Consider the following 15074-nt stretch of genomic DNA (forward strand, 5'->3'; position numbering starts at 1 on the left):
TGGTTGAGCATCTGTCTGCCTGTGGTTTGGGTTGTGATCCTGGGGTCCTTGGGATAGAGTCTCGAATCCCGTTCCCCACAGGGAGCCTGCTTCTCTCTCTGTCTATGTCTCTGCCTCTCTCCATGTGTCTCTCATGAATAAATAAATAAAATCTTAAAAATAAATAAAATAAAGAGGACCCTATGATCAAAGTAACCTGGGTCCTCCCCTGGCCTGTGGGCCCCTGGTACCCATTATGTAATTTTCACCCCTGGATAGAGCTCCAAACACTCTCACAAACTCTGCAAGTGATTTTCTTGTCTTAGAATTTCATTCTGCTAAATTGCTTGCTAAATAAGTAGACTTTTAGCTTATTAATTTTAAAGTTAAAATGATTTGAAAAAAATTTATACCGGTACACGGTAAACATTTAAAACCATATAGATGATACCCAGTGGGTTAAAAACAAAGTTCAGCTGAGTAAATTTGAAGGTTTAATAGGCTTTATTCAGTGATTCATAAATTGGGCAGCATCTGGTCTAGTAAATAGAAAAGAGCTCCGAAGAGCTGGGGAGAGGAAAGATTTGTAAAGGCAGAAAAGGAAGTTTATTAGCAAAGAATGCATTGTTTCAGGCAAGGTCACCTGCTTAAGGGGACGGAAGGGGTCTGTCAGGCAGATTTCCTCACTAGTGCTGACCAGGTAATTCGAGATTAACTCATTAAAGGTTATGTTCCTGGGAAAAGCTGAAACTGCAATTAGGTTAGATATTAAGTCTTGGTTTGCTGATGTGGGGGTTAGCATAACTGATTCCATTTTGGTCCTGTTGGCTCTTTTTTTTAACAGTTCCCCTCTTTTGATTACATCTTTCAGCAAAATAGAGTGGCATTAGTGTCACTCCCAGCTACTACTCTAACATTCTTGAAGTTTCTGTTGATTCTTTGGTACTCACAGGTTGTGACTTCTCTCACCCCCCGCCCCGCCCCCAATCTTTGTGACATTCACAGGTTATAACTTCAGGCTTACAAATTTTAAGTTGGTTGTCTTTTTGTTCCTTTTCTGATGTTCCAGGCTTAGGGAGATCATTTGCTTCGTGGTTAGCAAGTGCAAACATGCATTTAAAGCCTTTGAGAGGGGGGCACCTGTGGCTCAGTGTCACCTGTGAAGGCATCTGCCTTCAGCTCAGGTCATGATCCTGGGGTCCTGGGATTGAACCCCAGGTCAGGTTGGGCACACCTCTTAGCAGGGAGTCTGCTTCTCCCTCTTCCTCTGCCCCTCCCCCTGCTTGTGCCCTCTCTCTCAAATTAAATAAATAAATAAATAAAGCCTTTGAGATGATACAGTGCACCAGATAGACTACTGTGATCATTATAAGCAGGGTAATTCCCAATGTTTGGAGTGCACTTTGGAGTCATGATCCCTAAAACCCAAAACAATAAAAATCAAGTAAGTCAAAAAGAAAGGCACCACTAAAAGAGTCACTTTTCAAACCGAGATGCTTGTTCAGTGGCCTTATGTAATGGAGTTTCAACTTCCCCAGAGGTGTTAATCCAGGCCCAGCAGGTGGTGTTGGCCACAACACAGACACCTCCTTGCTCAGCTAAAAGAGATTTAAAGTCTGTCTTATCATCAGGAATAACTTTGGCCAGAATCTAAGGATTTTTGCCAGGCACTTTTTATTTTAGCAGTGGATTCTGCAATACTTTTTTTTTTTTAAGATATTTTTTTTATTTATTCATGAGAGAGAGAGAGAGAGAGAGAGAGAGAGAGGCAGAGACACAGGCAGAGGGAGAAGCAGGTTCCATGCAGGGAGCCCGACGTGGACTCGGGACTCATCCCTCCCATGTCTCCAGGACCATGCCCTGCGCCGAAGGCGGCACTAAACTGCTGAGCCACCTGGGCTGCCCCCATCTGCAATACTTTTTAGAGTTAAGGATAAGTTCTTGATTGTAGTCTCATTTGCATTTAATAGTAGCCAGGGGAGCCCTGAGCTACCAAGGTAATTTCGAATCATGAATGCTTCCTGGTAATTCCTGCTTGAGTCTGTGGTTCAGGACTGGAAAGGTGACAGTCAGGGAGACCAGTGAAATGTAAGGGTCTGTAGACCATACAGGTGGTTTTATTCTGATTACCCTTGTCTTGTGTCCCTTTCCTAGGTTTGGGATTGTCAACCAGAGGCAGGGAAATGGACCAGGGGGAAGTCTCTAGCATCATGGACAGATCAAATTTCTTGGTGACAAATCTAGCAGTCTGAAGGGTTAACCTCCACCCACCCCCCCACCCCCCGCACCCCACCCTTAGTAACGACCTGGGAGATACAGATGAGGGTGTTATCTTTCCAAGCCAATACTAGAGTGAAGGAAAGAAAGAGAAAAGAAAGAGCTTCATGTTCAGTTTAAGTATGAAGTCTTGATCCAGCTTCTTTGGTGGAAGCAATTTATCTACTGTCAGCTACATCTCTTCTTAGACAATTTGATTCTGAGGTCTCCAGCTTAAAGGTTTTGAGGTGCACAGGGCCAGATGGCAGGTGGAGACTTCTTCAGCTGTAAGACATGTACCCAAGACTCACGTCCCTGGAGTTTGGCTGCCATCCAGGTAGCAAGGAGGACCTGGTTTAGTTCCATCCAAGGAGATTCAAAGGCAGTTTTTATTCTTAGTGATTCCAGATCAAAAGGAGGAAAGAAAATCAGAAATGTTCATTTGGAGTTGTAGCCAGATATTTGAGGAAAGTAGAAGAATTCAGGACCCAGTCTGGTATACAGGTATATAAGAACAACTCAAAGACCGCTAACAGGGTTAGAATCTAACATGGACAAAGATGCAAACATAATGTTTGTCTCTACAATTATCCCCATTTTTATCAAAGATAATCACAATAAAACAAATTTGCTTGCATTAAACTTGGTCTGGTTATTTACATAAGTGCAGCAAGAATAGTAATTGACCATATAAACTTTTTTTTTTACTACTTTGCTGGAGGGATGCCTGGGTGGCTCAGTGGTTGAGCGTCTGCCTTTGGCTCAGGGCGTGATCTTGGGAAGTCCCACATTGGGCTCCCTGTAGGGAGCCTGCTTCTCGCTCTGCCTGTGTCTCTGCCTCTCTCTCTCTCTCTCTGTCTCTCATGAATAAATAAATAAAATCTTTAAAGAAAAAAAAAAAAAAAGACTGCTTTGCTGAAACCTTATGAATAAGGTACCAGGCCAATTTTTCCAAGGGGCTTTATTGGCTCCATGAAGTCCACCTTCTTTCTTTCTTTCTTTCTTTCTTTCTTTCTTTCTTTCTTTCTTTCTTTCTTTCTTTCCCTTATATCTTCAAAGCTGTCTAGTCATATCTGGGTCTATGCCCATCTCTCTTAAATAAAACATTCTAGTCAGTCTTGGTAAATAGGGCAGCCCAGGTGGCTCAGCGGTTTAGCTCCGCCTTCAGTTCATGGCCTGATCCTGGAGTCCCACTTCGGGCTCCCTGGGGGGAGCCTGCTTCTCCCTCTGCCTCTGCCTCTCTCTGTGTGTCTCTTGTGAATAAATAAATAAAATCTTAAAAAAAGCCTTGTCATCTAACCAATGTTTCCATTTGTGCCCTATTATAAGGATAACATATTCTCATTGAACTTGTGTAAATAACTATTTTGTCATAAAAAGAAAACTCAAGAGTTTTCAAATTTTGGAGGCATCAGATAGGGAGAAAAAGTAAATGTTTCATTTTTGATCACAGAGGCGTCATACTTTACTAACATTACAAGTCATAAATGGCTTAAGAGGAAAAATTTCCTCAGTCTGGAAAGATAAAACATTAAAGAACGAGCATTGTTTCAAGCAAGAAATCATAAAAAATATAATCAACCTCCTCAGCTCATTAAGTCCCATGTTATTAATTCTTGCTTAAATCCAGTTTTTTTCCCCATTAATTCTGGGAATTCTTACCTAGTTCACTTTTTTTATCTTAAAGTTATCAGAACCGTGTGTTTCCCAGAGTCCTTTCAATGAATCTTCTTGGTGAAGCACTATTGTAGGAATTTATGCAAAATCATCTGCGTAGGGATCCCTGGGTGGCGCAACGGTTTGGCGCCTGCCTTTGGCCCAGGGCGTGATCCTGGAGACCCGGGATCGAATCCCACATCAGGCTCCCGGTGCATGGAGCCTGCTTCTTCCTCAGCCTGTGTCTCTGCCTCTCTCTCTCTCTCTCTGTGACTATCATAAATAAATTAAAAAAAAAAATTAAAAAAAAAAAAAAAGAATGTTTAAAAAAAAAAAATCATCTGCGTAAAACATGAACCATCTATAAATGACAAAGACGGGGATCCCTGGGTGGCTCAGGGTTTAGCGCCTGCCTTCCCCTGGAGTCCTGGGATCAAGTCCCACATCGGGCTCCCTGCATGGAGCCTGCTTCTCTGCCTGTTTCTCTGCCTCTCTCTGTGTGTGTGTGTGTGTGTGTGTGTGTGTGTCTCATGAATAAATAAATACAATCTTTAAAAAAATAAAAATAAAAATAAATAAATGACAAAAGCCTCCTAAAAAAGGCTCAGTGTTGGGATCCCTGGGTGGCGCAGCGGTTTGGCGCCTGCCTTTGGCCCAGGGCGCGATCCTGGAGACCCGGGATCGAATCCCACGTCAGGCTCCCGGTGCATGGAGCCTGCTTCTCCCTCTGCCTGTGTCTCTGCCTCTCTCTCTCTCTCTCTCTCTCTCTGTGACTATCATAAATAAATTTTAAAAAAAAAAGGCTCAGTGTTAAAGACATGATGAAAGTTCATTATAATGGAATTGACAAGGAAATTTGGTTATTTCTGTGACAGACAATTTTTATTTTATTTTATTTTTTGAGAGAGAGAGAGAGCGTGCACAAGCAGGGGCAGAGGGAGAGGGCGAGAACCCCAAGCAGGCTCCATGCTCAGTACAGAGCTGGATGTGGGGTTCCATCCTCATGACCCTGAGATCATGACCTGAGCCAAAATCAAAAGTCAGATACTCAACCAACTAAGCCACTTAGGCACTCTGAAACACATTTTAAAATGACAATTGGAGCCTTACTTTAGGACAGTTATTTTCTCTTCCCTCAACAAAAAAGCATTTCCATTTTTCTTTTATTATACTTTTTTTTTTTTTTTTTTTTTTTTTTTTTTTTAGATCCTCAGTGGCTTAGTTGGTGAAACCATCTGCCTTCAGCTCAGGTCATGATCCCAGGGTTCTGGGATTGAGCCCTATGTCTGGCTCCCTGCTCAATGGGGTGTCTGCAGCTTCCTCTGCCACTCCCCCCAACTCATGCTCTCTCTCTCTCCTTCTCTCTCTCAAATAAATAAATAAAATCTTAAATCAATCAATCAATCACGGGGCCCCGTGATCCTGAGATCAAGATGATCCTGAGATCAAGACCTGAGCTGAAATCAAGACTCAGATGCTTAACTGACGAGCTATCAAGGCATCCCTACCATACCTTCGTTTACCAAAAACTTACATCCTACTTTCCTTGTAAATGGAGATGTTTCCCTTATTATTTCAAGTAGTTTAAATTATATATATTAGACTTTTTCAGCCCATAGAAACCTTTAATTTCTAGCAGAAACTATGAAGTAAGCAATTATGAACTATTTTTTACATTAGCATTCTGTGGTTTGGCAGATGTATAAATACATTTTATAATTTCTAGAAACATATGCTTTCTCATAGTAATTTTTTTAATGTGGCACAAAACATGTTTTACTAGTAGATGCAAATATCTTTAGTTCTTTTATAAAGGGAAGCCAAACGTGGATAAACCTACGTTCAGTAATTCATGTTTCAGTATTTTATCTTATTTAGAAATGATCCAGATATTTAGACTATCCATTGTTTAATTTAACTTAGCAAAATTTTAAGGTCTTAGTTTACTAAAAAGGTTGGGGGAAACCATAAAAAATTCACCTAAAAACTTTTATCTTACTTTTATCTATTTACTTGTTTTCAACAATTATTATTTTTAGATTAATTTTAAAAATTTCATCATGCCAAGTTATTTTTTTCTTGCAGGTAAGTTTTTTTTAAGATTATTTATTTATTTATTTATTTATTCATAGAGACACACACAGAGAGAGGCAAGGACAGAGGCAGAGGGAGAAGCAGGATCCATGCAGAGAGCCTGACATGGGACTTGATCCTGGGTCTCCAGGATCACGCCCTAGGCTGCAGGCCGCGCCAAACCGCTGCACCACCGGGGCTGCCCACAGAGAAGTTTTTTAACAGAGATAACAGGAACTTATTTGACTAGTAAGCCCAGGTATAATAAAAGTTCTATATCTGCATTGTTTTTAATGTTGAGAATTCTAAAGACATGTCTATTTTAATTAAGCCAAACAAATGTAAACTATTTTTTTAATTACCAAAGATTCCTCAGATCACATGAACCTGAAAAGTGTTTGGTTTCATTTTTACATTTCTAAGAATTTTATGAATATATGATTTATATAGGCACTTAATTATCTTTAGCCCATTTAAATAGAGTTCTTCCACAAATTAATTTTGACAATATCATCTGGAGGTAGAAAATACACATCTGTAATACACACACACACACACACACACACATATATATAGAGAGAGATTCATGTAAGCATATAGACAGATGCAGAGACCTTATAGGTTTCATTTTAAATTACTACCATGAGACCGGTATGATAAAGCAAAACTTACTAGCTTATAAAAGAACAGTTGGAAAAAGTTAAGATTACCTGCTCAGATGGCTAAAGCTTTTTCTCGATATTAGTGGCAAGACACAATATTTTTAATTTGTCCAAGTCCCAAATAACATTTCTCCCCTTTTGTTTTTGTTCTGATAAGAATTATCTCCCTTAAATTTATAGACTAATAGGATATACACATCTCAAAGGCACAGGGAAAGAAGGCAAGTTCCCTTAAGAAGAATTTTTGTTTCTTAGAGCCAAAAATTTTTACAGTACTTACAAGTCTTTTGAGATAAATAGAGGAGGTTTTGGGATTGATTTAAAAAAAATAGATGTTTTTTGAATTGTTTCTAGGTAAAGGCAGCTGCTTTCAATTCTCCAAGGAGTTGGGCTGTAGCCTAAAAGATAGCAAGAAGCCCATCTGGCCATCCAGTCACATTATCTTCAAATTGCTCCCCCACCTTCGCTGGGCACAAAGTTTCCTTTTAGCAAAAGGGAGAGAAGACTGAAAAACTTAAAAGAAATCTTTTTAGGGGTGCCTGGGTGGCTCAGTCAGTTAAGCATCTGACTTCAGCTCAGGTCATGATCTCAGGGTCCCGGAAAGGAGCCCCACATCGGGCTCTGCACTCAGCCCGGAGTCTGCTTCTCCCTCTGCACATTCCCCAGCTCATGCTCTCTGTGTGTCTCTCTCTCAAGTAAATAAATAAAATCTTAAAAAAAAAAAAAAAAAAAAAAAGAAATCCTTTTAAATACCTTGTCAGTGTTCAGCTAGGACAAACAGTAAATATTCTTAGCAGTATTAACAACCCCTTGGACTCAAGAGGTAGCCACAAAGAGGATGTAAAAGATATTTTATTTTCTCTCTCCACTTGGTACTATAGTCAGAGATACAGAAGAGCTGACACTGGTAGGAGTTCTCACCTATAGCTGGGCTCTGCTAGTTTTTCCAGGATCCCATCTGTAGCTCTGCTATCTACCAGAATTTGGCAAAGTTTTCCATTAGTTTTTTTTTTTTTTAAGATTTTATTTATTTATCTGACACACACAGAGAGAAAGAGCTCAAGAAGGTGGAATGGTGGGCAGGCAGACAGAGGGAGAGGGAGAAGCAGACTCCCTGCTGAGCAGGGAGCCTGACACAGGACTCGATTCCAGGACCACAAGATCATGACCTGAGCCAAAGGCAGACACTTAGCCAACTGAGCCACTCAGGCACCTCTTTCCATTAGTTTTTATTTTAGTTTTCCTTTGGCTGCTTGAAGCAAAGAATATAGCAGTTTACCAGAAAATCCCGTAGAGTCTCATCAATTCTGGGAGGGGTGCAGACAGGGGCCCTCTTTTGAGGGTAGTAAGGGTGTGTGTGTGTGTAAGGTCACTCTTTGACAGACTTTTGTTTATGGTCTCGTAGTCCCTTCAAAGTGGAAAGACAATTCAGGTGGAGGGTTACTACAATGAATCCTCACATGAAGGATAGAGGGGAGCAGTAGGTGTTACTTCAGCCTTACAGTCTTTTGTTTTAGGTACCACTTGTGTCTTTAATTATTCATTTGCTTTTTTGCAATGAATTTTTTTTAAAGATTTTATTTATTTATTCATAGACACACAGAGAGAGAGGCAGAGACACAGGCAGAAGGAGAAGCCGGCTCCATGCAGGGAGCCCGATGTGGGACTCGATCCCGGGTCTCCAGGATCACACCCCAGGCTGCAGGCGGCGCCAAACCGCTGCGCCACCAGGGCTGCCCTGCAATGAATTTTTTAATGAAGGTATTTTGGAATTTTGAAACCCTTTTTTTTTTTTTTTTTAAGATTTTATTTATTCCTGAGAGACACACAGAGAGAGGCAAAGACATAGGCAGAGGGAGAAGCAGGCTCCCTGTGGGAGCCTCATGCGGGACTGGATGCCAGGACCCGGGGATCACCACCTGAGCTGAAGGCAGCTGCTCAACCACTGAGTCACCCAGGTGCCCCAGAAACCTTTCTTTTTCATCATGATAAATGTACTCTTTAATCCCCATCCCCTATGTCCCCTGTCCCCGCACCCCCACCACTCTGATAACCATCAGTTTGTTCTCTATAGTTAAGAACCTGTTTCTTGGTTTCTCTCTCTCTCCCTCTTTTTCTCTTTCCCTCTCTTTTTTCTTTGCTTGTTTGTTTTGTTTCTTAAATTCAACATATGAGTGAGATCATATAGTGTTTGCCTTTCTCTGACTGATTTATTTTGCTTAGCATTATACTCTTGCTCCATCCATGTTGTTACAAATGGCAAAATTTTGTTCTTTTTTTTTTTTTTTTTTTTTTGTAGCTTAGTAGTATATATACCACCTCTTCTTTATCCATTCACCTACTGATGGACACTTGGACTGCTTCTATATCTTAGGGATTGTGAATAATACTGCAATAAACACAGGGGTGAATGTATCCCTTTGAGTTAGTGTTCTTGTATTTTTTAAATTTAAATAAAAATTTTGGGGGAAAAGGATTTTTATGGTTTTAGGTCTCACATTTAGGCCCCTTTAAAAAAAAATTATTTATTTATTTATGAGAAACACAGAGAGACAGAGAAGGCAGAGGGAGAAGCAGGCTCCTTGCGGAGAGCCTGATGTGGGACTCAATCATGGATCCTGAGATCAGGCCCTAAGCCAAAGGCAAGATGCTCAACTGCTGAGCCAGCCAGGAATCCCACATATTTAGGTCTTTAATCCACTTTTTTTTCTTTTTTTTTTTTCTTTAATCCACTTTGAGTTTATTTTTGTGTATGGTGAAAGAAAGTGGTCCAGTTTCATTCTTTTGCATGTTGTTGTTCAGTTTTCCCAACACCATTTGTTGAAGAAACTCTTTTTCTCATGACATATTCTCATCTCCTTTGTCAAAGATTTTTTTTTAACGATTTAATTTATTTATTCATGAGAGACACACACAGAGAGAGAAAGGCAGAGACACAGGCAGAGGGAGAAGCAGGCTCCATGCAGGGAGCCCAATGCGGGACTCGATCTGGGGACTCCAGGATCACGCCCTGGGCCAGAGGCAGGCACCAAACCGCTGAGCCACCCTCCTTTGTCAAAGATTAATTGACCAAATAATTTTGGTTATTTCTGAGTTTTCTGTTCCATTTCATTGATCTATGTGTCTATTTTTATGCCAGTACTATACTGTTATACTTACCATCACTTTGTAATATAACTTGAAATCTGGATTTGTGGTATCTCCAGTTTTGTCTTCCTTCCTTCCTTCCTTCCTTCCTTCCTTCCTTCCTTCCTTCTTTCTTTCTTTCTTTCTTCTTCTTCTTTTTTTTTTTTTTAAAGATCTTATTTATTCATGAGAGACACACAGAGAGAGGCAGAGACACAGGCAGAGGGAGAAGCAGGCTCCATGCAGGGAGCACCGATGTGGGACTCGATCCCAGGACTCCAGGATCGCACTCTGGGCCAAAGGCAGGCACTAAACCACTGAGCCACCCAGGGATCCCCTCATCAGTGTTTTATAGCTTCCAGAGTACTGGTTAAGTTTATTCCTAGATATTTTATTGGTTTTGGTGCAATTATAACTGGGATTGTGTTCTTAATTTCAGTTTCTCCTGCTTTATTAGTTAGTATAGGAATGCAACAGATTTATGTACATTGTTTTTGTATCCTACAACTTTACTGAATTCATTTATCAGTTCTAAAAGTTTTTTGGTGGAGTCTTTAGGGTTTTCTATATATAGTATCATGTCATCTGCATATAGTTTTACTTCTTCCTTTCTATTTGGATGCCTTTTATTTCTTTATGTTGTCTAATGCTGTGGCCAGGACTTTCAGTACTATGTTGAATAAATGGGGTGAGAGTGAACATCTTTGTCTTGTTCTTTTTTTTTTTTTTTCTTTGTCTTGTTCTTGACCGTAGAGGGAAAGATCTCAGATCTTCACCATTGAGTATGATGTTAGCTGTGGGTTTTTCATATGTCCTTTATTATGTTGAGATATATTCCCTCTAAACCTACTTCACAGAGGTTTTTTTTTTTTTAAGATTTTATTTATTCATGAGAGACACTGAGAGGTAGAGACACAGGCAGAGGGAGAGACAAACTCCTCAAAGGGAGCCTGATGTGGGATTGTTCCTGGGACCCCAGGACCACACCCTGAGCCAAAGGCAGATGCTCAACTACTGAGCCACCCAGGCATCCCTTGGGTTTTTATCATACATGGATGTTGTACTTTTTCAAATGCTTTTTCTGTGTCTACTGAAATGATCATATGGTTTTTATCCTTTCTCTTATTGATGTAATGTATTACATTGTTTTATGAACATTGAACCATCCTTGCATTCCAAGAAAAAAAACCCATTTGATTGTGGTGTATGATTTTTTTAATGTATTATTGAATTCAGTTTGCTGATACTTTGTTGAAGATTTTTGTATTTTATATTCATGAGAGATATTGGCTTGTAGTTTTGTGTTTTTTTGTTGCTGTTGTTTTTTGGTGGTGTCTTTATCCAGTTTTGGAATCAGAGTGATACTGGCCTCATAGATTGACTTTGGAAGTTTTCCTTCTTCTTGAATTTTTTGGAATGGTTTGAGAATAGGTATTAATACTTCTTTAAATGTTTGGTAAAAGTTAGTCACATGCTTCTCACTAGGGGTGTCACCTTGGAGATTTGGTTGGCTGGGTTTGTGAAAGGTTCAATATGCCTTGGGCTAGAGATTTACTACATCTATTCTTGGAAGAGGAAAAGAAAAACATAAAAAGAAATGGGTAGTTCAAAACTCAAATTCCTATTTTATGGTTATGAAATGTCCAGGTTGCTATAAGACAACCATGGTTTTCAGCCATGCTCAGACAGTGGTTCTTTGTGAAGGCTGCTCAACAGTGTTGAAGCAAACAGGAGAAAAGGCCAGACCCACAGAAGGGTGTTCATTTAGAAGAAAGTAACACTAATGATCTACACAACCTCCTGAATTAGTGTTATATCGAAGAAAGCCTTATCAGTTCAGTAATTCCTGTTAATATACCAAGATATTATGTTTAATTTTGTAGGTATATAACAGTCATCTCCTATTTTATTTTCCAATAAAGTTTTGATTATGAGCAATCAATAAACAAATAAATAAATGTTTGGTAGAACTCACCTGGAAGCCATTTGGTCCTAGAGTTTTGTTTTTTGGGACTTCTTTGATTACTGATTCAATTTCATTGCTGGTAATTGGGTTTATTCAAATTTTCTATTTCTTCTTGCTTTAGTTTGGTAGGTTATATGTTTCTAGGAATTTATCCATTTCTTCTAAGCTGTCAATTTATTGACACATAGGTTTTCTTTTTTTCCCCCCAAGATTTTATTTATTTATTCATGAAAGACAGAGAGAGAGAGAGGGGCAGAGACAAAGGCAGAGAGAGAAGCAGGCTCCATACAGGAAACCCGATGTGGGACTTGATCCCAGGACCCTAGGATCATGCTCTGGGCCAAAGGTAGACGCTCAACCACTGAGCCACCCAGGTGTCCTGACATAGGTTTTCATCGTCTGTTGTAACTGTATTTCTACGGTGTTGGTTGCTATTTTCCTTTTACATTATTACATTTGTTTATTTGGGTCCTCTCAGCTTCTCTTCTTCTTCTTCTTTTTTAATGAGTCTGACTAGTGTTTATCAATTTTGTTTATCTTTGGAATTTTTGTGCCTTTTGGAGGCTTCTGCAAATAAGCACCCATTCTATTTGCTTAATTTAGGAAACTTTATCAATGCACATTTTTTTTTTAAGATTTATTTATTTACTCGTGAGAGACACACAGAGAGAGGCAGAGACATAGACAGAGGGAGAGAAGCAGGCTCCCTGCAGGGAGCACAATGCAAGACTCAATCCTGGACCCCGGGATCATGCCCTGAGCAAAAGGCAGAGACACTTAACTGCTGATTCACCCAGGTGTCCCTCAAGTGCATTTCTTAAATTACCTTATCTAATTGGAGTATTTCTCATAATGATTATTACAATTTCCATGAGGGCTGGCTGAAGTTTTTATAGGACCCTTAGCCACAAATGGAGGTCAAACCACATTTCTGTGTAGCCATGTTTTGGGGCCCTCAACCTGGCTGTTACCTATCTAAGTTCTCAGGATACAAAAATGATCTTGTTTAATCTTAGTTGTTTTTGTTTATTTATTTATTTTTAGATTTTATTTATTTATTCATGAGAGACTCAGAGAGAGAGAGAGAGAGGTGGGGGCAGTGAGAGAAGCAGGCTCTCTGCAGGAAGCCTGATATAGAACTTGATCCCAGGACTCCAGGATTAAGTCCTGTGCTGAAGGTAGGCTCCCTGCAGGGAGCCCAGTGCAGGACTCAATCCTGGACCCTGGGATCAAGCCCTGAGCAAAAGGCGAAGACACTCAACCACTGAGCCACCCAGGCATCCCTTAGGTTGTTTTTAGTAGGATTTGGTCATTTTTGTAGAGATTTATGGCTCTGAACCATGGTTCTTAGACATAAAATAAGCATGTATGCTTGGAAAGTGACATGATTAACTTTTTAGAATTTTAAGGATCCCATCTTTATCATTATTTATTTATCTTTTAAGCTTTGGGTTTCTTGGAGCCTAAAGGGGATGTAATGCTGGGTTGGGAATTGTGTGATCTTTTATAATGTATCTCAATCTTGAGATTGATGGGTGACATAATGTCAGTCTAAACCTATGAGCAACTTGTACTGACACAGGAGTCTTTGAGTTAGGTGGCAAGTGCTCTGACAGCTTTTAAATGCTCAACCTGTGTCCACCAATTTTGCAGCTGCTCCTGAGTAGCAAGAGCCTTTATCTACACAAAACAAAATACGTGCATCTTAACACACCAGTAGTAACCAAGAGATGTTGCTGTGGCCTGGCCAAAATGAGGCCCTGTGTGAACCACCAGCAATTCCCAACATGAAGCTGGGGTTGGAAGAAAGGATTGTATTCGCAAACTTCCCAAAATGGGGACTGTGGGCTGATACCAACCAGCAGTTCCTATGGTGGAATCTAGGGAAATTCCAAGTAAAAGAGGAATTGCAGACTAAATTGCTAGCAGTTCCCAGTTTGGAATCAGGGGATGAAGCCAAGATCTGGGTTTTCCAATCAAATGCTGAACTGTGATCTGAATTACCACCAGTTCCCAACATGGAACTAGTGATTCTAGACAAATGAGGAGCTGACTGGAAAGTTAATTAGATTAGGAAGGAAGTTCATTAGCAAAGAGTGCATGTTTCAAGCAGGATCACCTCCCTAAGGGGGACAGACATCATATACCATGCTGTCTAACCAGGTAATTCCAGGCTAACTGGCTAAAGATTACATTCCTAGGAGGGTCTTGGTTTGCTGATGTGGGGATTAGCATAAGTGACTCTATTTTGGGCCTATTGTCTCATTTTTAATAAGTGACAATAAATCTTCCTCTACCCTTGATCCCCAGTTTCTTAGTTTCCTTCCCCAAAGGCAAGTTTTAACCAGTTTTTGTGTTTTCTTCAAGAGATGATCTATGCATATATGTATATAGTCCCCTCTTTTCTTATATAAATTAATAAATTCTTCATATATGGATGTACATGTATATGTATATAGTGAACGCTTACAAGTGCTAGGTGATGTTCTATATTCCCTCTGGTGCTTGGGATATAATATAGTGGAAATCAAAAGAGACATTCAGATAGTGGTTCTAACCTTTTTTTTTTTTTAAATTAGAAAGCTATCTTGAAGGTTGTTTTATATTCATTTGTGTGTGTTTATATATATCTATATCTGTCTATCTATTTCTACCTCATTTCTTTTCAGGGACTGCATTGTTCTTTTTCATAATTATACTGTGATTTATTTGACTGATTCCATATTGTTGCACATTTAGGGCATCTTCTGTTTATTGCTATCACAAGCAGTGAATCAAACTGCATATCTCTGGACATATATGCAAACGTCTTTGTAAGATAAATTCCTAGAACTGAAATTGGTGGGTCAGGTCAGCTTGATCTTTAAATATCTTTCTGTTATACAGATTTTTCTCAAATGGCAACTGCTGTAAGATTTGACTATAAATTAATTTTCCAATAATTGGCACTTTCCAATAATTACTTCCTTTATGCAAATTATATTGATATTATTGTTTTTTTTCCTCCAGATTTAAAAAGTATTACATACTCATTACAGAATATTTGGCAAATACAAAAAAGAATAAGGAATAAAATCAAGTGCATGCATATTTCCACTATTTAGAGATATCCTCTGTTAACTTTTGATTTATTTCCTTCCAGGCTTTGTTTTTTTAAAAATATTATTTATTTATTTATTCATTCATGAGAGGCATAGAGAGAGGCAGAGACACAGACAGAAGGAGAAGCAGGCTCCATGCAGGGAACGTGACGTGGGACTCAATCCCGGAACCCCGGGGATCACGCCCTGAGCCAAAGGCAGATGCTCAACAGCTGAGCCACCCAGGCATCCCCAAGGCTTTGTTTGGTGTGGAAA

The 15074-nt window shown here is 39.6% G+C and overlaps 1 protein-coding gene and 1 pseudogene across 3 annotated transcripts in view; both read left to right on the forward strand.

The window, feature by feature from the left end:
• Window positions 1-15074, forward strand: part of CD4 (CD4 molecule) — a 49719-nt gene that overhangs the window by 12729 nt on the left and 21916 nt on the right. The gene's annotated exons all lie outside the window — the stretch shown is intronic.
• Window positions 11286-11530, forward strand: LOC121479659 (annotated as a pseudogene).

This window comes from Vulpes lagopus, chromosome 21, assembly GCF_018345385.1.
Source record: "Vulpes lagopus strain Blue_001 chromosome 21, ASM1834538v1, whole genome shotgun sequence".
Lineage (NCBI taxonomy): Eukaryota > Metazoa > Chordata > Mammalia > Carnivora > Canidae > Vulpes > Vulpes lagopus.